This window comes from Bos javanicus, chromosome 5 (genome assembly GCF_032452875.1).
Source record: "Bos javanicus breed banteng chromosome 5, ARS-OSU_banteng_1.0, whole genome shotgun sequence".
Lineage (NCBI taxonomy): Eukaryota > Metazoa > Chordata > Mammalia > Artiodactyla > Bovidae > Bos > Bos javanicus.
In genome coordinates, this window is record NC_083872.1 from 91741829 (window position 1) to 91768510 (window position 26682).

At 39.6% G+C, this 26682-nt stretch overlaps 1 long non-coding RNA gene and 1 other non-coding gene across 2 annotated transcripts in view; one reads left to right on the forward strand and one right to left on the reverse strand.

Annotated features, from left to right (window-relative positions):
- LOC133248042 (uncharacterized) overlaps positions 1-26682 on the forward strand; it is a 276384-nt gene that overhangs the window by 243199 nt on the left and 6503 nt on the right. The window lies entirely within an intron of this gene.
- TRNAC-ACA (transfer RNA cysteine (anticodon ACA)) lies at positions 14425-14497 on the reverse strand. Its single transcript has one exon. It is a non-coding gene; the product is annotated as a tRNA-Cys (tRNA).

The following is a 26682-nucleotide window of genomic DNA, read 5'->3' on the forward strand; positions in this document are numbered from 1 at the left end:
TTTCGCTTTCGAAGACAATGAACAGATGGCCTGTTCTCATAATTAGAATGATGCTGGATCACTTATTTGAGTTAGTGACTGTGATTCATTGGTCTTACATCACATGTTGGGAAACAAGATTGGTTATAGGAATGTTTGGATGGCTTTCCTTGTCAGCTTCTTTTGACTACACTTAAAATATTTAAAAACTTGACATAAAACAAGTGAGATGGAAATATTGGATGAATTATGTTGCATTCATTTATAGAACCTGATATTGATCCCAACCATGATTTTGTAGGCAACATAGAGTGAGACAGGCCACATGGTTGTAAACCTTAGTATAAATTTATATTATAAAAAGTTGGTGCCTTTTCCAAAGTAGCACTTTGTCCTTGAAATATCTTTTTGGATTTTCTTTTTCTTTTTTTCTTAACCTATTAAGTGGACCCTTTCTTTAAGTTACATGCATCCTGAAATCTCATCTCTTTCTGCTTGGATCATAATGCTTTACTCCATCTTTCTTCGGTTCTGAAATTCACTGGACATATGCCTTGCTTTTCATGTGTGTCTTACTTAGAACTTTTTATTCTGTTGCTATTCATGGGCCTTTGTCACTTTATCATCCCAACTCTATATGCATAACTATAGCAGCGTACATAAACCAAATGAAATATGGTGTGTGAATCACTTTTTGAATTGTGAAATAACATGTAAATGATTATTGTTAGCCTATGTCTATTGAATTATAAAATCCCACAGGGTGGTTGGTGGTAAGCTGTGTTTATGCAATTCTTTGTTTTATCACTATACAAGGCCAATGATGGTGTTGACATGTGTTAGGATGTATTGATGGTGTTTTGAAAGGAGGAAGAATCAGAACCAGCAAAGCTTTTATGTGTTCTGGGTTCAGTCTCAGCTCAAAAGACAAAAAGTATCAGTTATTGTACAGTTCTAAAAATTGTTCAGTATCATTGTGTTAAGAGCTTTGTGTTCTTTGTCAGGGATCTCCCAGTGCTTAGTGCAATAGAAGTTAATGACTTTGTTAATGAGTGAATGAAATGTAACTTTAGTAGATGAAGGTTATTTTTGAGCATTATCTATTTGTTACTTACTAATAGCTTTTTTCCCTTTCTTTTCTTCCCTGCCCTCCTTCCAAATACATATCTTGTCTATTTAGAGTTTTAGTAGCTATTTAGAACCTTAATTTTTAGTACATTTTATCTTCTGACTTGATTTACTTGAGTTAGTGGTCAATTAACATAGACATATGAAAAGGTAACCATTTACTAATTGAAGAAACATAATGAGTTAACTTACCCCAAATTATAATTAACATCTGTGGCACTGTAAACCTCTCTTCTCTCTCTCTCTCTCTCTCTATACATATATATATATATATATATATATATATATATATACGCACACAATGTGTGTGTGCATGTGCATACACACACACACACACACACACACTTATGTACATGGTGAAGGAAATGGCAACCCACTCCAGTATTCTTGCCTGGGAAATCCCATGGACAGAAGAGCCTGATGGGCTGCAGTCCATGGGTTGCAAAGAGTCAGACACACCTTAGTGACTAAAGTATCATATATAAGAATGCCAGAAAATTTTGTTTCTTTATAGTGTTCAGGTTTTACTCATTATTACCTACTGAACCAAACTTTTTCTACATTTGCACTTCTCCAGTATTTAGCCTTTAAAGGAAGACTGTGTTGATGTAGTTTTCAAGAATTTAGCTGTGAATATTTGAGAAGATAGATTATATATGTAGGTGGCCTTCAGTTATAATATTATACATATTTAAGGTAGTAACTAATAATAATAGAACCAAAATGGTTTTTTAGCTGTCATACCACTGTAAAATGAGAGGCAGTAATTTCTAAAGCAGTTTGAGATGGCTCAGATTGGTAATTTTTCACAATGGTGCTATCATTTGTATTCTAGGAAGAAATTTAATTTATTTTTTTTTTTCTTTTTTTTTTTTTTTATTGTTCCAATTTTATTTTATTTTTAAACTTTACATAATTGTATTAGTTTTGCCAAATATCAAAATGAATCCGCCACAGGTATACATGTGTTCCCCATCCCGAACCCTCCTCCCTCCTCCCTCCCCATACCATCCCTCTGGGCCGTCCCAGTGCACCAGCCCCAAGCATCCAGCATCATGCATCGAACCTTAATTTATTTTTATACTAAACTGTAACAGTCACTTTCCCCTACATTTTATTTTAAAATGCTTTTCTACTATAAATTCTCACAAATTATAGAAATAAAATGCAAACTGAAGTATAATCACACATCAAACTAAAATAGTGTAACATGTTTTATTTATAACTAGGTACTAAGTATAATGCAGAGAATAAAAATAAAAGTAAAACTCATGTGCACCAAGCTCTGTAGCTAATGTGTGCAAAAGCCCTGTGTCTGTGTCCTGGGACATGAAAGAGACTTTGAATTTAACTACAATAGACTTAGAGCTTAATTCTTCCTTTCTTCTGCCAAAGACAATTTAGAGATCAAAGAATGTAATGACAAAACAAATGATTTCTCTTGTATCCAGTCCTGAAAACATTTGACCCTGGCCAGAAATAGGATCATATTTGCTTTAGCCTTAGGAATAAGACCAATTTATCTACAATTTTGCAACTCTAGTCCCTGTTATTAGGAAACTTATGTAGGACATTTGCACATTCTCTTCTGTCTTTCCTTCTTTTTGTACTTGGGTAACTGCTAGTCATCCTTCTCATTTCAATACAAGAATGAGTTTTTTGGGAAAGCTGTTTCTGAGTATGTCACATTTCCTTATTATAAGCTCTTACATTACCATATCCTCATCTTACAGCAGTTATCATAAGTTGATAACTTCTATAATTTCTTTGTGGTTATTTGATTGTCTTTCCTGCCCCCATTCCAACTGTAATCTTTGAGATTAAGGAGTGCTTTTGTTTTTGCTGATGATTTTTTTTTTCTGTCCCTGAGTATAGAGGCCAATTCACTTTGGGGCATTAAATATATAGCAGTTGAATGAATGAATGAGTATGATAAATTGTACTCAATAAGCTTATAGGAGATAACATAAAAGAAGAAGAGAAAAAAAGTGAAATAATGTTCACTTAATAGTAGGGAATGATGGTATGAGTGGTAAAATATTATCCTCAAGTTGAGGGTTAGTGCAAATCTCTATGTCCGAATGCAGTTCACTATATTGCTTAATTTGAATTAACCTGAATGATAACTGTAACGAGTATAACCACATTCTAGCCAAGGTTTTTTTTTGTTTGTTTGTTTTTAAATAGCCTTTGCAGGCCTAATTACAGCATAACATTCTTTGTCATGGTTTTATGGAACCCAATTAAAGAAAGCTATTGGAATGACAATCATTACTAAGTTTTGTCTACTCTTAATTTCTTTAATCTGTTGTTTCTTAGCCAAAGGAACATACAGGACATGAAGAAAAGAAGCTAGTTATTATACACTTCCACTTTACATTCTTAGATAACTTAGGAAGCAATGGTCTATCATTCTAATGACTTACCCAAAGAATTACTTACTTTATTTTAAAAAAATTTGTTTATTTATTTGGCTAAATCATGTCCTAGTTGCAGCACATGGAATTTTCTTTGTGGCATGCAGAATCTTCCATGCTGGTGCAAGGGTTTCTGTTGTTGTGGCTCGAGTGTTTAGCTGCCCCACAGCCTGTGGGATCTTAGTTCCCTGACCAGGGATCGAACCTGTGTCCCCTATATTGAGGTGATTCTTAACCTCTGGGCCATGAGGTAACTCCCCAAAGAATTCTTTGAAATAATCCAGCTAATATGGCAAGAGACTAGAAATTAGAAAGTTCGAATTTGATATCTTAATTCTACTGAGTATGAACGGTCTTTTTTGGCTGTTTTATTAGAAGTCTTTGAAATGGTCAGGCTTGGCATAAGGCTGATCCCTGTATCAAGCAAGACCTGTTCCTGATTCACCCTTGCTGCTTACTTTCATGTATGTTTTGTGTACAGGTGATTCCAATCCTATTTCCCTCCCTGGAAGTTATTAGGAAAAACATTTGTATTGATAAATGCCAACAGTAATTCTTATGTAAAAATCTATGCTATGAAACACAAAAGTAGCCCCAAACAAATTCTGTTGGTGGTTTGTGCTGTTTGTTTTACTGCCTCCTGTGTTTCCATCTTTAAACACTTTTTTTTTTTTTTCTTTCTTCATGAAGCAGGCTCAGAAACCAGCTCCCTGGTGTTTTTACAACTATGGATAATGCAGACAGAATATCTCTCTCTAGAGAACCATCAAAATCTACTAAGGTGCTGTTGACAGTCTCCTTTATCTCCTGCAACATAATAAGCTTTGTCCTTAAAAAAGGTTCTGCTTAGACCTAGTTAGCTCTGTTGTCTAGGTTACTAATGAGGCCAGGATCAAGGAACAGAACCTTAGCAAAGTTAATCAGGTTTGTATCATTCTGTAGTCATCCACTGTTCCTAAACCTTATACAGTAGTTTTATAAATTTGTGTTGTCATTCACAACAGGAACCTGGCAAGAGAGGAAATGGATCAGGAATAATTTACCATTCAATGGAGTAGCCATGATGGTCAACAAAAGAGTCCGAAATGCAGTACTTGGATGCAATCTCAAATATGACAGAATGATCTCTGTTCGTTTCCAAGGCAAACCATTCAATATCACAGTAATCCAAGTCTATGCCCCAACCAGTAACACTGAAGAAGCTGGAGTTGAACGGTTCTATGAAGACCTACAAGACCTTTTAGAACTAACACCCCAAAAAGATGTCCTTTTCATTATAGGGGACTGGAATGCAAAAGTAGGAAGTCAAGAAACACCTGGAGTTGCCAGTCCAGCTTCGATGCACGATACTGGATGCTTGGGGCTAGTGCACTGGGACAACCCAGAGGGATGGTATGGGGAGGGAGGAGGGAGGAGGGTTCAGGATGGGGAACACATGTATACCTGTGGTGGATTCATTTTGATGTTTGGCAAAACTAATACAATTATGTAAAGTTTAAAAATAAAATAAAATTAAAAAAAAAAAAGAAAGAAACACCTGGAGTAACAGGCAAATTTGGCCTTGGAATACGGAATGAAGCAGGGCAAAGGCTAATAGAGCTTTGCCAAGAAAATGCACTGGTCATAACAAGCACCCTCTTCCAACAACACAAGAGAAGACTCTATACATGGACATCACCAGACAGTCAACACCGAAATCAGATTGATTATATTCTTTGCAGTCAAAGATGGAGAAGCTCTATACAGTCAACAAAAACAAGACCAAGAGCTGACTGTGGCTCAGATCATGAACTCCTTATTGCCAAATTCAGACTTAAATTGAAGAAAGTAGGGAAAACCACTAGACCATTCAAGTATGACCTAAATCAAATCCCTTATGATTATACAGTGGAAGTGAGAAATAGATTTAAGGGCCTAGATCTGATACATAGAGTGCCTGATGAACTATGGAATGAGGTTCATGACATCGTACAGGAGACAGGGAACAAGACCATCCCATGGAAAAGAAATGCAAAAAAGCAAAATGGCTGTCTGGGGAGGCCTTACAAATAGCTGTGAAAAGAAGAGAAGTGAAAAGCAAAGGAGACAAGGAAAGATATAAACATCTGAATGCAGAGTTCCAAAGAATAGCAAGAAGAGATAAGAAAACCTTCCTCAGCGATCAATGCAAAGAAATAGAGGAAAACAACAGAATGGGAAAGACTAGAGATCTCTTCAAGAAAATCAGAGATACCAAAGGAACATTTCATGCAAAGATGGGCTCGATAAAGGACAGAAATGGTATGGACCTAACAGGAGCAGAAGATATTAAGAAGACGTGGCAAGAATACACCTGTACAAAAAAGATCTTCACAACCAAGATAATCACGATGGTGTGATCACTCACCTAGAGCCAGACATCCTGGCTGAATGTGAAGTCAAGTGGGCCTTAGAAAGCATCAGTACAAACAAAGCTAGTGGAGGTAATGGAATTCCAGTTGAGCTATTTCAAATCCTGAAAGATGATGCTGTGAAAATGCTGCACTCAATATGCCAGCAAATTTGGAAAACTCAGCAGTGGCCACAGGACTGGAAAAGTTCAGTTTTCATTCCAATCCCAAAGAAAGGCAATGCCAAAGAATGCTCAAACTACTGCACAATTGCACTAATCTCACACGCTAGTAAAGTAATGCTCAAAGTTCTCCAAGCCAGGCTTCAGCAATATATGAACCGTGAACTTCCTGATGTTCAAGCTGGTTTTAGAAAAGGCAGAGGAACCAGAGATCAAATTGCCAACATCTTCTGGATCATGGAAAAAGCAAGAGAGTTCCAGAAAAACGTTTATTTCTGCTTTATTGACTATGCCAAAGCCTTTGACTGTGTGGATCACAACAAACTGTGGAAAATTCTGAAAGAGATGGGAATACCAGACCACCTGATCTGCCTCTTGAGAAATTTGTATGCAGGTCAGGAAGCAACAGTTAGAACTGGACATGGAACAACAGACTGGTTCCAAATAGGAAAAGGAGTACATCAAGGCTGTGTATTTTCACCCTGCTTATTTAACTTCTATGCAGAGTACATCATGAGAAATGCTGGACTGGATGAAGCACAAGCTGGAATCAAGATTGCCTGGAGAAATACCAGTAACCTCAGATATGCAGATGACACCACCCTTATGGCAGAAAGTGAAGAGGAACTCAAAAGCGTCTTGATGAAAGTGAAAGTGGAGAGTGAAAAAGTTGGCTTAAAGCTCACCATTCAGAAAACGAACATCATGGCATCCGGTCCCATCACTTCATGGGAAATAGATGGGGAAACAATGGAAACAGTGTCAGACTTTATTTTTTGGGCTCCAAAATCACTGCAGATGGTGACTGCAGCCATGAAATTAAAAGACGCTTACTCCTTGGAAGGAAGGTTATGACCAACCTAGACAGCATATTCAAAAGCAGAGATGTTACTTTGTCAACAAATGTTCATCTAGTCAAGGCTATGGTTTTTCCTGTGGTCATGTATGGATGTGAGAGTTGGACTGTGAAGAAGGCTTAGCACCGAAGAATTGATGCTTTTGAACTGTGGTGTTGGAGAAGACTCTTGAGAGTCCCTTGGACTGCAAGGAGATCCAACCAGTCCATTCTGAAGGAGATCAGCCCTGGGATTTCTTTGGAAGGAATGATGCTGAAGCTGAAACTCCAGTACTTTGGCCACCTGATGCGAAGCGTTGACTCATTGGAAAAGACTCTGATGCTGGGAGGGATTGGGGGCAGGAGGAGAAGGGGACGACAGAAGAGGAGATGGCTGGATGGCATCACTGACTCGATGGATGTGAGTCTTGGTGAACTCTGGGAGTTGGTGATGGACAGGGAGGCCTGGTGTGCTGTGATTCATGGGGTCGCAAAGAGTCGGACACGACTGAGCGACTGACCTGAACTGAACTGAGCTGGTAAATAAACAGCCAAAAAAAAAAAAAAAAAACCCAGAAAACCAACAAACAGAAGTTAATTAATAATGATTTTATATATGGAGTTCAACATATTATTACTATGGTAAATTATTTTTCCAAAAACTTGTGAGTTTTCTCATGGATCATTTGTTTATTGACTTCTCCCACTCTCTGATTCTCTTTTACACACAGATGCTCAAACTTTACTCTGGAATGATTGCCACATTAATAAATGTAGAAGAGTGCTCCACAGAAAATAGGCTGTTTGTGTTTCTTCAAGTTTTGAGTGCCAGAAATAACCAAAAGAAATTTGCTTGTTTTTGAACTTGCATTGTCTTTGACTTTAAAAGCAAATAGTTTCTGGTCTTACATTGAAGCCTTTAATCCATTTTGAGTATATCTGTGTGTATGGTGTTAGGAGGTATTCTAATTTCATTCTTTTACATGTAGCTGTCCAGTTTTCCTAGCACCATTTATTGAAGAGGCTGTCTTTGCCCCATTTTATATTCTTGCCTCCTTTGTCAAAAATAAGGTACCCATAGGTGCATGGGTTTGTTTCTGGGCTTTCTATCTTGTTCCATTTGTCTATATTTCTGTTTTTGTGCCAGTACCATACTGTCTTGATGACTGTAGCTTTGTAGTATAATCTGAAGTCAGGAAGGTTGATATCTCCAGCTCCATTCTTCTTTCTCAAGACTGCTTTGGCTATTCTGGCTCTTTTGTGTTCCATATGAACTGTGAAATTTTTGTTCTAAGTTCTGTGAAAAATGCCATTGGTAATTTGATCAGGATTGCATTGAATCTGTAGACTGTGTTGGTAGTATAGTCATTTTCATAATACTGATTCTTCCTACCCTGGAACATGGAATATTTCTCCATTTGTTTATGTTGTCTTTGATTTTTTCGTCAGTGTCTTGTAATTTTCTGTGTACAGTTCTTTTGTCTCCTTAGGTAAGTTTATTCCTAGATATTTAATTCTTTTTGTTGCAATGGTGAATGGGATTGATTCCTTAATTGCTCTTTCTGATTTTTCATTGTTAGTATATAGAAATTCAAGTGATTTCTGTGTGTTGATTTTGTATCCTGCAACTTTGCTAAATTCACTGATTAGCTCTAATAATTTTTTGTTACTATCTTTAGGGTTTTCTATGTACAGTATCACGTCATCTGCAAACAGTGAGAGATTTACTTCTTCTTTTCCAATATGGATTCCTTTTATTTCTTTTTCTCCTCTGATTGCTGAGCTAGGACTTCCAGAACTATGTTGAATAATAGCGGTGAAAGTGGACACCCTTGTCTTGTTCCTGATCTTAGGGGGAAAAATGGTACTGAAGAATTTATTTACAGGGCAACAGTGGAGAAACAGACATAGAGAATAGACTTATGGACATGGGGAGAGGGGAGGAGAGGGTGAGATGTGTGAAAAGAGTAACATGGAAACTTACATTACTATAGGTAAAATAGATAGCCAATGGGAATTTGCTGTATGAGTCAGGAAACTCAAACAGGAGCTCTGTATGAACCTATAGGGGTGAGATGGGGAGGGAGATAGGAGGGAGGTTCCAAAAGGGAGGGGATAAATGTATACATATGGCTGATTCATGTCGAGTTTTGACAGAAAATAGCAAAATTCTGTAAAGCAATTATCCTTCAATAAAAAATAAATAAATTAAAAAAAAAAACAGGTAGTACCTGTGTCTCTTTCAATTCTTGTTTCCTCAGTGTATATGCCCAGCAGTGGGATTGCTGGGTCATAAGGCAGTTCTATTTCCAGTTTTTTAAGGAATCTCCACACTGTTCTCCATAGTGGCTGTACTAGTTTGCATTCCCACCAACAGTGTAAGAGGGTTCCCTTTTCTCCACACCCTCTCCAGCACTGTTTATAATAGCCTGGACATGGAAGCAACCTAGATGTTCATCAGCAGATGAATGGATAAGAAAACTGTGGTACATATACACAATGGAGTATTACTCAGCCATTAAAAAGAATACATTTAGAACTGATTCATTCTAATGAGGTGGATGAAACTGGAGCCTATTATACAGAGTGAAGTAAGCCAGAAAGAAAAACACCAATACAGTATACTAATGCATATATATGGAATTTAGAAAGATGGTAATGATAACTCTGTATGCAAGACAGCAAAAGAGATACTGATGTATAGAACAGTCTTTTGGACTCTGTGGGAGAGGGAGAGGGTGGGATGATTTGGGAGAATGGCATTGAAACATGTATAATATCATTTATGAAATGAGTCACCAGTCCAGGTTCGGTGCACGATACTAGATGCTTGGGGCTGGTGCACTGGGATGACCCAGAGGGATGGTAGGGGGAGGGAGGAGGGAGGAGGGTTCAGGATGGGGAACACGTGTATACCTGTGGTGGATTCATGTTGATATATGGCAAAACCAATACAATATTGTAAAGTTAAAAAATAAAATTAAAAAAAATAAATTAAAAAAAGCAGATAGTAATTCTGTTATTGAATTGCAACAGAATACATGGTTCCAGATATTTTATTAATTGTGGGTAGACACATAAACATTTTTCTTTGACTTTTGACTTGTCCTCTGAGCACTTGTGCTTTATTGTCAACTACCTTCTGGCTATTTCCAACTAGAGGTCCTCATCATCAGTGAGAAGAGTGTTTGAGAAAGATGATGGGCACAGGATCACAATGTATAAAAATCCTATCTGGTCGCTGCAGTATCTTGTAAAGTCAGGATGTCTTTTACTTTTAAAACAGTGGAATTGGCCAAATCCCTTCATCCTGGCCCAAGGTGTGCATTGGTAGGTAGCCAAAAGTCATGTCCCAGATTGTATAGAAATATGGAGCTAAGTGAGTATCATAGAAACTATTCTGAAACCAGTGAAACTTAAAGACTTCATCAGCAGAAATTATAAAGTTGGTCCATATGGGTAAAACTCTCTAACCTAGGACACATGTGACTGTCTATGAAAATCATCATAAATAATGCAATGAGATAAAGTCAGCATACTAAACAAATGTGAATATTTATACATGAGGGGAATAAGACCTATCTAAGAAAAGCTCTGAAAGAAGTATATCTAAAATGTTCAGTTATCTTTTGAGAAATAAGGTAATTGACAAAATAATACTGCATTGAATAACAACAGGAAGATTGAAAATAACTCTCCAAACATTATAGAAATAGAAAATGAAGTTATTGAAATAAAATATTTATAGATGAATTAACAGTAGACTCAACAAGATTAAAGAGAGAATTATTTAATTGAACAACAGCTCTGAGGAAATCATCCAGAATATAGTATAGTGAGATAAAAATAGGAAATATTTTAGAGAAGTTTAAAGATGTGAAAGATAGATCTAAAAGCTCCAACATGTGTTTGATGGGGAGGGAGGTGGGAGGAGGATTCAGGACGGGGAACACATGTACACCCATGGCTGATTCATGTCAATGTATTTTTTAAATATAATTTTTTAAAAAAGAAAAAATATGCAATGCATAAGAGAAAATGAAGAAGTGAATTAAAAGACACAATAGCCAAAAATTCTTAAAATTGAAGAAAGATTTGAGCAGTCAGATAGTAAAAGCACACAGAGTTGTGAGAAAGATAAAATAAATTCATAGTTAGTTTATTCTTTCATTCATTTAGCAGAAAAAAAATTTTTTTTGGATACCTGTTATGTACCAGATACTGTTTGCAGCCCAGCGAATTGATCACGGCAGGCATACTTTGTGCCCTCATGGAGCTGACATTGTAGCGTGTGGCACTTATATGCAAATTGCAAGTGAAGAAGAGAGGAGGTATCCAGCATAACTGGGGAACAGCAAGGGTCCATTGTGGCTAGAATGGAGAAATAACCTGAAGTCAGGGATTGATAAATAAAACTATGCTAATATTAAGTTCACTTCCTCAGAAGATGTCATTTGGTGAATGAAAAGGCAAGGTGCAGGGTGGAGAATATATTTGTAATATGTTTTTCCAGTGAAAAGACTGTTGTCCTATATGTGTGTGTGTGTGTGTGTGTGTGTGTGTGTGTGTGTAAGCTGGAGAAGGAAATGGCAATCTACTTCAGTATTTTTTGCCTGGGAAATCCCATGGGCGAAGAGCCTGGTGGGTTTGCAAAGAGTCTGACATGACGAGCGACCAAACAACAATATATATATAAGCACAGTAGTAAGGGAAAGGCAGAAAACAATTGAAAAGGACAAAAATATTTGAAGCAGCTTTCAGAAAGTAAACATTCAAAAGGCCTGTGAGCATATGAAAAGATGCTCAACTCTATTAATCATTAGGGATTATATTAATCCTTAATTGCATCTGCAATTAGAAACCACATTATGGTGCCATAGTACATCTAGAAGATGGCAAAAAAAAAAAAAAAAAAAAAAAGAAATAATACCATTTAGTGGTGAGGATATGGAGCAACAAAATTCTCATACATTGCTGGTGGGAATGTACATTGGTAAAAAACCACTTTGCAAAGCTGGGAGTACCTAATAAAGTTGTAATCATATTCCATGGCCCTGTAAGTATAGCTATATAATCAGCTGAAGTCCTTTTTGGCTGCTCTAACACAATATTACAGACTAGGTAGTTTGCAAAACAGAGAAATTTGTTTCTTATAGTTCTGGGCATTGAAAGTATGAGATAAGGGTGATAGCATGCCAGCATGAGGGCCCTTTTTGGGTCTCAGACTTGTCATTGGATCCCCACGTGGTGAAAGGGGTAAGGCTGGGGTCTTTTATAAAAGCACTAATCCCACTCATGAGAGTTTCACTTTCATGACATAGGCACCACACAAAGGCCCATCTTCTAATATTATCACACTGAGGATTTCAGCATACAAACTGGGGGTAGGGGCACAAAAGTTCAGGCCAGAGTAAATGTATAAATTTGATTACCATGTTATATGTATAGGAATGTTCATGGTATCATTATTTGTAGCAGCCAAAATCAAAAACTAACCAAGATGTGGTAGAATTGATAGAAATGTATGCTTTGTTTATACAGTGGAATACTATACAGCAGTGGAAATGACTGAACTACTGCTACATGAAATAACACATGTGTATCTCACAACCATAATATTAAGCACGCTAAGCCAGATACAAAAGGGTACAATAGACACTACATAGAATATGTTCCTAACCATGTGTAGTTCAGCAAAATATTTCTGTTGTTTAGATCACTCTGTTAAGATCCGTGAAAACTGAAGTATAATACAAGTTCTGGATCTCCTCTATTTATAACCCAATAAGAAAGGGAAAGCTTTTTGTTTTCCATGCTTAGTCTGCTCTAGAGAATTCTCACTTAGCCAAAATAATTTTGAAATTTTAGTTTCTATCAGTACCAAAGCTTGCTTTTTAATCAATTCTTAAATTTTTCTTGGTTTTACTGGTCATCTTCAGAACTTTCAGGGGAAGTCATGATGCTTAATGTATAAATGTGATGGGCTTATTTTGAGAGGAGAGGTTTGTTTCTTTTAGACAGTAGAGATGCTTTAAACTGAAGGGAAGCTAGTTTTCTTTCCATTTCCTTTCCTATATGAGGTGTATGCTTCCCTGGTGGCTCAGCTGGTAAAGAATCTGTCTGCAATGTGGGAGACCTGGGTTCTATCCCTGAGTTGGGAAGATCCTCTGGAGATGGGAATAGCTACCCACTCCAGTATTCTGGCCTGGAGAATTCCATGGACTACTCCATGGGGTTACGAAGAGTTGGACAAAAGAGTAGTTTTCTTTCTATTTCCTTTCCTATGGTATATAAGTCAGAGTAGCTTGTTGGCAAAACATGCTGTTCAGTGTGGAGGTAGGGGATGGAGAGTGAGATTTTCAATTTGGTTATGAAAACACTCCCTTTTGAACAAGTTAGGATGTCTTCCTTTAGAAGGGGAGGTAAAAACATTTTTAATGAGCTGGCAAATTACTTCATACAGAACTGAAAACCAAGAAAATCCTTAGGCCAGTCCCCAAATACTCATGGTGGAGCAGTTATGGAGATTCTAAGGAGATTTGATGGTACTAATTATTTTTTAAATCATCAGAGACTTGGGGACTCTTTTGATTGGAGGGGTACTTCTTATCTTAATTTTAAAGTGTAATAATTTTATTTTGTAAAAAAATTTAATACCAACCCCCATAAATATAGTCGTGTACTTAAAAGTGCTATAAAAACCAACTGAATGATAATAGTATTTATTCCTTTTTTTTAAAAAACTGTTTCCCCACATATTTCTGCTTATTTATGGGAAAGGTCAGGTAGGAGTGAGATTGAAGGGGAGTATGTGTTTAACCTTGTTTGGTGTCTTGTTTTATTCTTTGCTTTTCTACAAGCTGTGATCTGCAAGCTGGAGTTTTTAGCCTCTATAAAAGAAGTGGTAGGCTTGGTAGTAATACAACTGGAATATGAAATGAATTAGTGTATTGGAAGCCACCTTAATTTGGTTTATGGTAACAGGGCATGCACTGGCAAGATAGTTGGTTTTATTTTCAAGCCTTTAATGAGGGAACTTACAAGAGGAGCAAAGAGACATTGCTTTTCCCTAAGTCTTATAATTTTTGGTCTGTGTCTTCATGACAATCAATGTTGAATTATTTCAGCTTATCTGAGTATAGTGCTTATCAGTTCCAGATCATTAATTCAGTTCCCATATGGGCCAGTTTGGCTTTGTTCAGTTCCTTGGCCACACGTTAGCTCTGAACTGTCATCTCTTAAGTGCGTTCTATTGATCACTGAAGACAGAACCAGAGATTATGAATGAATAAGCTCAAATCCATCACCATTGCCAGAAAGGAACTCAAACCACAGGCTCACCATGGCAAATTAGTGTCATCTTCTGTATAAAAAAGGAAATAATGACTTTTGTTGATATTTAAGGTCTACACACCATCCGACCCCATGGGCTGTAGCCTATCAGGCTCCTCTGTACATGGGATTTTTCCAGACAAGAGTACTGGAGTGGGTTGCCATTTCTTTCTCCAGGGATCTTCCCTGCCCAGGGATCGAACCTGGGTCTCCCACATTGTAGGCAGATGCTTTTACCATCTGAGCCACCAGGGAAGCCTATCCTGAAATTAAGCTCACAGCAACTCATTGAGGTAGACTTTTATCTCACTTACAGGAAAATCAGACTCAATGAGGTTAAATATGGCCAAAGGGGAAGATGGTATGCTTTGAATTCAAATAAAGTTGAGTTTGGGCTTTCCAGGTGGCTCAGTGGTTAATAATCTGCTTGCAATGCAGGAGATGTGGCAGGAGTCATGGCTTTGATCCCTGGGTCAGGAAGATACTCTGGAGGAGCAAACGGCAACACACTCTACTATTCTTGTCTGGGAAATCCCATGGATAGAAGTGCCTGGTGGGCTACAGTCCATGGAGTCACAAAGAGTCAGACACAACTTAGTGACTGAGCATGCAAAATTGAGTTTGAAATCTAGCTTTGATAACATATAAAATGTGAAGTAGGAAAGCTTATCTATTTTCTTACTAAGATAGGATTAAAAACATGTGCCTTGCATTATCAAGGTTAAAAGAAAATGATGCATATAAATCACTTACTACTAAGCCTGTATGTGTTATTTTTATGAAGGGATCTGCCGGGGATCACACAATTCATGGCAGAACTAGGGCTTGCTTGCACATGGATCCTCTGACTCTAAGTTGAGTGCCCTCCCTTCTGTATGACAGCTGAGATTAGGTGAAATGAAGGGTAGAGGTGGGAAGTCACCATCACTTTCCTCTATATCAGTTCAGTCTCTCAGTCATGTCTGACTCCTTGTGATCCCAAGAACTGCAGCACGCCAGGCCTCCCTGTCCGTCACCATCTCCTGGAGTCCACCCAAACCCATGTCCGTCGAGTCGGTGATGCCATACAACCATCTCATCCTCTCTCGTCCCCTTCTCCTCCTACCCTCAATCTTTCCCAGCATCAGGGTCTTTTCAAATGAGTCAGCTCTTTGCATGAGGTGGCCAAAGTATTGCAGTTTCAGCTTCAACACCAGTTTTTCCAATGAACACCCAGGACTGATCTCCTTTAGAATGGACTGGTTGGATCTCCTTGCAGTCCAAGGGACTCTCAAGAGTCTTCTCCAACACCACAGTTCTACAGCATCAATTCTTCAGCGCTCAGCTTTCTTTATAGTCCAACTCTAACATCCATACATGACCACTGGAAAAACCATAGCCTTGACTAGACTGACCTTTGTTGGCAAAGTAATGTCTCTGCTTTTGAATATGCTGTCTAGGTTGGTCATAACTTTCCTTCCAAGGAGTAAGTGTCTTTTAATTTCATGACTGCAATCACCATCTGCAGTAATTTTGGAGCCCAGAAAAATAAAGTCAGCCATTGTTTCCATTGTTTCCCCATCTATTTGCCATGAAGTGGCAATATATGAACCTCTTTATAGCAGTTCCCAAACCTGCCTGTGCATTTAAAAGAGGCAATTGAGGAGTATGATTAAGTGCTTGGATTTCCACATCATCCTAGACCCATGACTGTCCAGCTACAGACTGTGTTTCCCAATCAAATGACTAAGTTCTCACTGAGCGGTTGAGAGACTTAGTGTTATGGGCAACTTCTACCCTGCTGCTGATAAAGAAATCATTTGGCTTGAATATCGACTGTTTACCTTCCCAAAGCTGAAAAGTAAATATGACAGTGACCTCACTTTGACCCAAGAGTCAAGGCAAGACTTCCGCCATTAAGTTTGCAAAAAGTGTCTTGTTTAATAGTTAATATTTTATAACTGTAAATGGAATGTATCCTTTAAAAATTGTGAATCACTGTGTTGTACAACTGGAACTTACATAATATTGTACATCAAATCTGCTTTGATTAAAAAAAAAATCACTTCTTGTTTGTAAGCTGGTGATGTGGATGAGCAAGAAGGAAGAAAACTGGGATCTTTAGTGATTAGATGGAGCCCAGCTACTCTGCCTATCTGGGTTACTCATTGTCAGGACTGTTAAGAAAGAAATACATGTCTATCTTAAATTATGTTGCTGTATTTTGGGGTGGGAGATGCTCTTTGCTTCAGAAGTTTAGTCTTTAAGCTACTTAGGAGGCTTTGAAAATGTAAACAGTCAAACTCTATGAGACTTTAAAATCACAATCTTTGTGAGTGAACTGTACTGTTTACATTAGTAAACTGTACTGATAGCTAGACTTGAGAACCACTGTTCTGTGTAACAAAAGACCCTTTCTCTGAAAGTCTTTACTTTTTGTAAAACAAGAAAGATTAGGAGGAGAGGGAGGGAAAACTAGGGAGATGGATAAAGCACATGAACAGAGACAAGCTAAGACAAAACTGGAGTTTCCTAATGTTGATCGTGGTTTTCATACTTTTGGATCCAATCGCTTTTCAAGGCTGATTTAGCATTCCTGCTCTTGGTATGGTTGTGTGTGTGTGTGTTCATTTGCTCAGTTGTGTCTGACTCCTTATGGCCCCATGGACTGTAGCCCACCAGGCTCCTCTGTCCATGAGATTTTCCAGGGAAGAATACTGGAGTGGGTTGACACCTCCTCCTCCAGGTGATCTTCCTGACCCAGGGATCGAACCTGCATCTCTTGCATCTTGTGCATTGGGCAGGTGGATTCTTTACCACTAGTGCCATCTGGTGGAGAGGGCAATGGCACCCCACCCCAGTATTCTTCCCTGGAGAATACTCCCATGGGGTCGCTGCGAGACGGACACGACTGAGCGACTTCACTTCCACTTTTCACTTTCATGCATTGGAGAAGGAAATGGCGACCCACTCCAGTGTTCTTGCCTGGAGAATCCCAGGGATGGGTGAGCCTGGTGGGCTGCCATCTATGGGGTCGCACAGAGTCAGACACGACTGAAGTGGCTTAGCAGCAGCAGCAGTGCCATCTGGGAAGCCCCCTTGAGAGAAGTGCATATCCCTAAATCTGTGAAAAGAGAAAATATTTATTATTTAGAGTTTTCCCTGCCTTCCAAGAAAGTGGGTACTTCACTGCATTGGTGAAATACAACAGGCTGGGGAGTTAGAGACCTCGGTTGTTCTGCATAAGTAAAGGGCCTTAAGTTTCAGTCCTAGACCTGTGTTGGAAATGCTAGGACAGCAGAACTTGTAGTTCAGAAGAGAGAGATTGCTGCACTGGGAGAGAACATTTGGGGAGACGATGGAAGTTTGACCATGCAGTATGGGGTAGAAGCCCTCTTTTCCATCTCCCCACAGAACTTTCAACGACACATCATTTGTGTGTGTAGCTAGTATGTTGATGAGCTGGATATATATATATTTAAAATAATTTATTTCTGATTTTTTTTTTTTTGACTGCACTATGTCTTCACTGCTGTGTGCGAGCTTTCTCTACTAGTAGCAAGTGGGAACTACTTTCTAATTATGGTGTATGGGTTTCTCATTGCAGTGGCTTCTCTTGTTGAAGAGCATGGGGTCTGGGCATACGGGCTTCAGTAGTTATATTGTGTGGCCTCAGTTGTGGCTCACGGTCCTAAGAGCACAGGCTATGTAGTTGTGGTACATGGAATTCATTGTCCTGCAGCATGTGGGATCTTCCTGGACCAGGGATTGAGCCCGTGTCCCCTGCACTGACCAGTAGATTCTTAACCACAGTGCCACTGGGGAAGTCTGAGCTGGATATATCTTGACGTCCAGGGTTTTTCCAAGTACTAAATTCAGCTTCCAGGTTGATATGAAGTGACATGAGCATTCTTCCTATGGGATCTAACCAGTATCACTTAAAATAGTTGGCTTTTGTAATTAGCACCCAAAAACAAACAAACAAACAAAAACCCCACCAGTTAGGACTATATGTTCTGTGTAGACGACTTCCCTGGTGGCTCACACGGTAAAGCGTCTGCCTACAGTGCAGGAGACCCGGGTTCAATCCCTGGCTTAGGAAGATCTCCTGGAGAAGGAAATGGCAACCCACTCCAGTATTCTTGCCTGGAAAATCCCATGGATAGAGGAGCCTGGTGGACTACAGTCCATGGGGTCTCAAAGAGTCAGACACGACTGAGCAACTTCACTTCATTTCACTTCAGAGGGCTGCCCAGGTGGTGCCAGTGGTAAAAGAATCTGCTGGCCACTGTAGCTGATGCCAGAGACACGGGTTTGATCCCTGAGACAGAAGGGAGTGGGAAACGGCAGCCCACTCCAGTGTTCTTGCCTGGAGACTCCCATGGACTGGAGAGCCTGGCGGGCTACACTCCTTAGGGTTGCAAAGGGTCAGATATGAGGGCGCACATGTACTGCACTGCAACATTCGGTATAGATACAAACTTAGCCCTTCTGTGTAATCCTCATGCTAACTTCTGTATACCTATGCAATTTTTGACACCTTGTGCTTTTCAATAATGGCCCTTGAATGTTTATTCCCTCTACACCTGATACTTATATGTGAGATATCAAATTGAGTTTGGGAAGAGGAAAATGATGCCTGCACTGTCAGTAGTCATCTTTATCTTCCTGTTTTAGACTGCTGCTCATATGATGAACAGCCTCATTCCACTCCGCAACAGCTGCATTTTATTGATGTGGCTTGTTATGTTTGTAAAGAGTCCATAGGTTACAAGTCGGCTCAAGTGCAAAGTGTTCTGATTAATGATCATCTTCAAAATGACAAGTGATAAAGCACTTGAGGATTCTAGGAGTGAAGAGACAACCTTGCAGCATTATTGGAGGCTCCTGAATTTCTGGTGACTGTAAAAATATCTCTTTTGAGATGGGCTAACACACACATCCTCTAATAAATTAAAATTTTGGGTGCACACCCCTTTTTGTTGCCAAGTACTACTACACTTTAGTCAGATAAAAGGCAGAGTGTGTGCCTGGTATTTGATCACTTTTGAAGACGTATAGTATAACACGGGCTTCTCAGGTTGTACAGTGATAAAGAATCTACCTGCCAATGTAGGAGATGCTGGAGATTTGGGTTTCTTCCCTGGGTGGAGAAGATTCCCCTGGAGAAGGAAATGGCAACCCACTCCAGTATTTTTGCCTGGAAAAACCCATGGACAGAGGAACCTGGTGGGCTACAGTCCATGGGGTTGCAAAAAGTCAGACATGACTGGGCACAACAATAGCAACAACAAAAGTGTAACACACTACTGTTTTTATCCTTTGCATTTAGATTATAAACTAATAAAATTGAGGATTTCCTTTTATAATCAAAAGACAGGATGTTCAGAATTTCAGGACTGTCCCAGAAATACCATTAGAGAGACCGTGCTGGGAGGCTTGATTTATTTGTGATCTGTTTCACTGTTGTTCCTTTGTTTGGCTTTGTTTTTGTAACTTTTCAGAATAAGAGAGTGATTGCATCTACTGCTGTAGCATTTTCTCAGAACACCCATATGGGGCATATTTTAGATGAAACAGAGTCTCTGGTTGGCAGTAGCTCCCTTTCATTTCACTCTATTATTAAGAGTCATTTCTCAAACCGTTTTTAAAATTTACATCTGGAATAGAAAAATAGAGGACTCTAAAGATGTCTTTGAAAATTAATTCTGTAGTAAGTCTTCTCACCGTCTAGGGAATTGAAACTTAGCTGCAGATTTTCTTTAAGTGGGCTTTCTGGATGCAGAGCAGGATTCAGTTAGTGGATAAGAGGAAGGGTGTATTGAAAACAAGGGAATGTTAGTAATGGCAATCAGCACATATTAAATAGTGCATTTTTTTTTTTTTTTGAAAATGAGCACTGAATCAGAAGTCATAATTACTCAGTCACCTGCTGGGTTCATTTGCCCTTCAGAAATGAGGACATCTCAAAGTGTAGAGCATTTTAATAGAATAGCCAGACAAGCTTGTTATATAGAATTTTATTTGACAGGCTGGAACTTGTTTCCAATATTCTTTTTTCCGAATTACATGAAAAACTGTATTCCACGGTGCATTGTGAAAGGATAAATGGTAGACGACATCAAAATAAAGCAAAGTGATCTTTTTTTCTCCATTTTTTTTTACCGATAGTATCTTCCTGTGGCTGTGACTACCAGATCCCATGATAAGGCAATTAAATAGTTCATGTAACAGACTTAAATTGAAGAAAGTGGGGGAAAACTACTAGACCATTCAGGTATGACCTAAATCAAATCTCTTATGACTATACAATGGAAGTGAGAAATAGATTGAAGGGACTAGATCTGATAGGCAGAGTGCCTGGTGAACTATAGACAGAGGTTTGTGACATTGTACAGGAGACAGGGAGCAAGACCATCCCCAAGAAAAAGAAATGCAAAAAAGCAAAATGGCTGCCTGAGGATGCCTTACAAATAGCTGTGAAAAGAAGAGAAGTGAAAAGCAAAGGAGAATAGGAAATATATACCCATTTGAATGCAGAGTTCCAAAGAAAAGCAAGGAGAGATATGAAAGCCTTCCTCAGCAATCAGTGCAAAGAAATAGAGGAAAACAATACAATGGGAAAGACCAGAGATCTCTTCAAGAACATTAGAGATACCAAGGGAACATTTCATGCAAAGATGGGCTCAATAAAGGACAGAAATGGTATGGACCTAACAGAAGCAGAAGATATTAAGAAGACATGGCAAGAATACACAGAAGAACTGTACAAAAAAAAATCTTCATGACTCAGATAATCATGAAGGTGTGATCACTCACACTCATCTAGAGCCAGACATCCTGGAATGTGAAGTCAAGTGGGCCTTAGGAAGCATCACTATGAACAAAGCTAGTGGAGGTGATGGAATTCAGTTGAGCTATTTCAAATCCTAAAAGATGATGCTATGAAAGTGCTGCACTCAGTATGCCAGCAAATTTGGAAAACTCAGCAGTGGCCACAGGACTGGAAAGGTCAGTTTTCATTCCAATCCCAAAGAAAGACAATGCCAAAGAATGCTCAAATTACTGCACAAATTGCACTCATCTCACATGCTAGTCAAGTAATCCTCAAAATTTTCCAAGCCAGGCTTCAGCAATACATGAACCGTGAACTTCCAGATGTTCAAGCTGGTTTTAAAAAAGGCAGAGGAACCAGAGATCAAATCGCCAACATCTGCTGGATCATGGAAAAAGCAAGAGAGTTCCAGAAAAATATCTATTTCTGCTTTATTGACTATGCCAAAGCCTTTGACTGTGTGGATCACAATAAACTGTGAAAAATTCTGAAAGAGATGGGGATAACAGACCACCTGACCTGCCTCTTGAGAAATCTGTATGCAAGTCAGGAAGCAACAGTTAGAACTGGACATGGAACAACAGACTGGTTCCAAATAGGAAACGGAGTATGTCAAGGCTGTATATTGTCACCCTGCTTATTTAACTTATATGCAGAGTACATCATGAGAAATGCTGGGCTGGAGGAAGCACAAACTGGAGTCAAGATTGCTGGGAGAAATATCAATAACCTCAGATATGCAGATGATACCACCCTTCTGGCAGAAAGTGAAGAAGAACCAAAGAGCCTCTTGATGAAAGTGAAAGAGGAGAGTGAAAAAGTTGGCTTAAAGCTTAACATTCAGAAAGCGAAGATCATGGCATCCAGTCCCATCACTTCATGGAAAATAGATGGGGAAACAGTGGCTGACTTCATTTTGGGGGGCTCCAAAATCACTGCAGATGGTGATTGCAGCCATGAAATCAAAAGACGCTTGCTCCTTGGAAGGAAAGTTGTGACCAACCTAGACAGCATATTCAAAAGCAGAGACTATGCTAAGCAAAGCTATGTTTTTTCCAGTAGTCATGTATGGATGTGAGAGTTGGACTATAAAGAAAGCTGAGTGCCAAAGAATTGATGCTTTTGAACTGTGGTGTTGGAGAAGACTCTTGAGAGTCCCTGGGACTGCAAGGATATCCAACCTGTCCATCCTAAAGGAGATTAGTCCTGGGTGTTCATTGGAGGGACTGATGTTGAAGCTGAAACTCCAATACTTTGGCCACCTGATGCAGAGACCTGACTCATTTGAAAAGACCCTGATGCTGGGAAAGATTGAGGGCAGGAGGAGAAGGGGATGACAGAGGATGAGATGGTTGGATGGCATCACCAACTCAATAGACATGGGTTTGGGTGGAATCTGGGAGTTGGTGATGGACAGGGAAGCCTGGTTTGCTGCAGTTCATGGGGTCTCAAAGAGCCAGACATGACTGAGCGACTGAACTGAAGTGAACTGAATAGTCTTACTCCAATGATGGCCTGGGGCAGTAAAATAATGCAAATAGATGTACCATTTGAGCATGTAGTTCCATAAAATAAACTTGATGGAGGCGTTACAGTGAAAATAGTAAGGCACTGCAACCAATTTTTTTTTCCTTTGTAAAGTCTTTGTAAAGACTTTCATACAAATTGACTTTCCAATCTTGTCTTCTACCAGCATTAATGTGGTTATTATTCATTTTTATCTTTGTTGAAGATTTTGGACACATTTGCTATTTCTGATAAGATAGAGGGTTCATGATCCTGCTGACTTTAAGTCCATGTTCATGAATATATAAAACTGACACTTCATACATACACAGTTTGACCTACAGTTCACAAAAGCAAAGCAGACTGAATTGGATGGGAAATGATAAGGACTGCTGTTTCATAATATATTCTTTGTCAAGTTGGCCACAGCATGTATCATGATGATATCCAAATAGTCCATTTTATGGGACCCTGGGTCCTCCAAACATTATCCTTGTTTCTCTAGCTGTGCATTCTCAACAGTATTTCCTCCATCCCTTTCATGAGTCTCATACATCAGATCTTACACTTCCATAATTCTTACTGTATCACTTTGTTAATTGTAGAAAATTTTGAAAAGGTGAAAATAAGAATCCCCTGACTCTGTGTCCAGACATAACTAATATTAACATCTCAGTTTCTTTTCTTTTTTTCTACCCTCCACTCCTTTTCCTATGTTTTCCCCTGCTTCCTACTTTCCCTGTAAGATTAAATCAAATTATAAAGAGGACAGTCTTCCTCATAATGCTTTAAGGCAGAAGCCCCTAACCTTTTTATTACCAAGGGCCAGTTTCATGGAAGACAGTTTTTCCCTGCTCAGGTGGGGGACGGTTTCAAGATGATTTGAGCACATTGCACTTACTGTGCACTTTATTTCTATTATTATTACCACATCAGCTCCCCCTCAGATCTTCAGACATTAGCTCCTGGATGTTGGGGGCCCCTGCTTTAGAGAATTCATCATTTGGAAGTGGAATCTCTACCAGGCTATTTTGGTCCATTAGTTCCTCAGGTAGGTAGTGGATGTACACATACAAAAATATTTCCCCATGTTTAGGATCCTGCTTATGAGCCCTCTCACACAGAGAGAGCCTTTTCATAGGGTCTTATCTGTAACATGTAACATCAGCACTAGAGGCTGTTTTGAGGTGGCTGCAGTTATGAGAGAGTATCTTACCTGGCTTAAGCGAAGGCTCAGCGTATGGAGAGGAGAGTGGCAGTGTTTATTTTTTCATTTCCAGCCTAGTTAAGAGCCACACAAGGGGTATGAGCTAATTATGAATAATGTAGTAATAAAATGCCAGGTTCTTAAGTCAGGCAGGCTTGTCCATGATGACCTTAGGGAAATCTTTCCTATTATCCAAGCTTCTATGTCCTCATCTAAACAGTATAGACAATAATAGGGTGTAGCCTATAGGGTTCTTGTGAGCACCCCCCTCTTTCTCATCTGCTCCCTTGTTATAATGTGTGTGTGTGTTCAGTTGTCTGACTTTTTGTGACCCCATGGACTGTAGCCTACCAGGCTTCTCTGTCCATGGGATTTCTCAGGCAGCAGTACTGGAGTAGGTTGCCATTTCCTCTTCCAGGGATCTTCCCGACCCAAGGATCGAGCCCACATCTCTTGTGTCTCCTGCCTTGGCAGGCAGATTCTTTACCACTGCACCACCTGGCAGTCCTCAGTAATTACAGGCCCCAATATTCACATCCTTGTGCATTCTCTGCCTGCCCTGATCCTGGACTTGATCCTGTGATTTTTCTTTAACTATGAAACTTGCTTGGTTAATGGGACATTAGCAATCATGACACAAAGCACTGTCCAGTGGGGCTTGGTTTCTTCTGCAAACCAATCACTATGAAGAATCCCAAGTTACCCTATTGATGACATAGGGTACAATCAACAGCCAACACCAACTGTCAGATATATGTGTAAAGACATCTTAGATGATCTAGTCTCAGCTAAATTGTTAATTAAGTCCAGGAAAGATCTGCAGAAGAATCACACCAAATGGTAAATTAAGTGGTGATTGTTTTATGTTACTGAGTTTTGAGGTCGTTTTTAATGGAGTGATAGACAGCCAACATAACACCCGTTGTGTACGACTGTGTATTTTCTTTTACTAAAAGGCAGAGTTCATTTTACCATCTCTTGATTCTGAGTTTGGTCATAGGACTTGCTTTGGGCAATGGGATACTAAGCAGAAATGATGCAGGTAGAAGCTTGTAAAAAGCACTTTTCTTTTTCTGTTTTCTTGCTTGCTTCTCTGCCCTTGCCTTGAGAAAGCCTGGCTTGGTAGAGAAGAGACTCAGTTCAGAATTGCTCAGTTTTAACTGATGCTGTTTAAGATCAGTGACTGAGTGGCAACTGTCAGATGTGTGAGTGAGCGCAGCTAAGGCCAGAATTGCTAAGCCCACATTGCCAGCCTTCATTGATGACTCACAGGCTTGTGACCAAAGGAATGCCTATTGTTTTAAGCTGCTAGTCTTAGGGTAATTTGTTGTGCAGCGTTATTGTGAATAGATAACTAATGCATCCCCCTTGCCTAAATGTTGTGCATTCACAGCAGCTGCTAAAACATTGTCTCATCTATCCAGATCTTTCCATGTGATTCTCTCAGTGCCCTAATTTTCTCAGTGTGTATTCCATCCTCTTTCCTCAAGCCCATCTTGTTGACTCAGGTCTGGACTCTATTTTTTGGTCTTGTTCCCAAAAGACATCTAGTATCACCTCAGATCTGATGAGCCTCATAACTCTGAGAATATAATGCAGCCTCTACTTTTATGGTAAAACTCAGGATTTTTGAATAATTGATAGATCAAAATCACATTCGTTGAGACTGACCCAATCAATTCTGATGCTCAAGGCTTAGCTTTACTTTTTCTGGATAGCTGGTGCGCTGCAGCTGTCCCTGTAATAGAAACCACAAAAATGGAACATTTCTCCCCATTTTGATGTTTGGTTATGAATTCCACATGCAAATCCTCACTACTTTTCAATCTGCTATAGAAGCTTTCCGGGCAGAGAAACAATCTACCAAGGACATGGAAAACCCAGTGCTTGGGACTCCTGGAATAAACTCAGGTACGGAGTCCTGTGCACACTCAGGCTCCCCAGGTGGTGTGGTGGTGAAGAATCCACCTGCCAGTGCAGGAGATGCAGGTTTGATTCCTGGGTCAAGAAGATCCGCTGGAGAAGGAAATGGAAACCCACTCTACTCTTCTTGCCTGGGAAATCGCATGGACAGAGGAGCCTGGTGGGCTACAGTCCATGGGGTTGCAAAAGGGACACGACCAAGCACACCTGCACTCACGTACACTCTCACTTAATCCTTTAGCCATATCTGTCCCAGAGCACTTTCAGTGCTGTGTGCTAATCATGACTCAGAGGACTACTGTTGAGATGGTGCTGTCTGAAAATTTCTGTACTCATGGTATTGGTGTTGCCTGTATTGGTACAGAGACCCCTTAGACCAATTAGAAGACCCACAGTTCAGTTCAGTCGCTCAGTCGTGTCCGACTCTTTGCGACCCCATGAATTGCAGCACACCAGGCCTCCCTGTCCATCATCAACTCCCGGAGTTCACTCAGACTCACGTCCATTGAGTCGGTGATGCCATCCAGCCATCTCATCCTCTGTCGTCCCCTTTTCTTCCTGCCCCCAGTCCCTCCCAGCATCAGAGTCTTTTCCAATGAGTCAACTCTTCACATGAGGTGGTCAAAGTTTTGGAGTTTCAGCTTCAGCATCAGTCCTTCCATTGAACACCCAGGGCTGATCTCCTTCAGAATGGACTGGTTGGATCTCCTTGCAGTCCAAGGGACTCTCAAGAGTCTTCTCCAACACCACAGTTCAAAAGCTTCACAGTCCAACTCTCACATCCATACATGACCACTGGAAAAATCATAGCCTTGACTGGGCGGACCTTTGTTGGCAAAGTAATATCTAAGTTTTTCAATATGCTATCTAGGTTGGTCATAACTTTCCGTCCAAGGAGTAACCACAGCTGCCTCCAAAGTCTCCAGGTGATCTAGTTATTAAAAAAGACACACAAATTTTAACTATTCCAAGCATGGCTGATCACTCTCT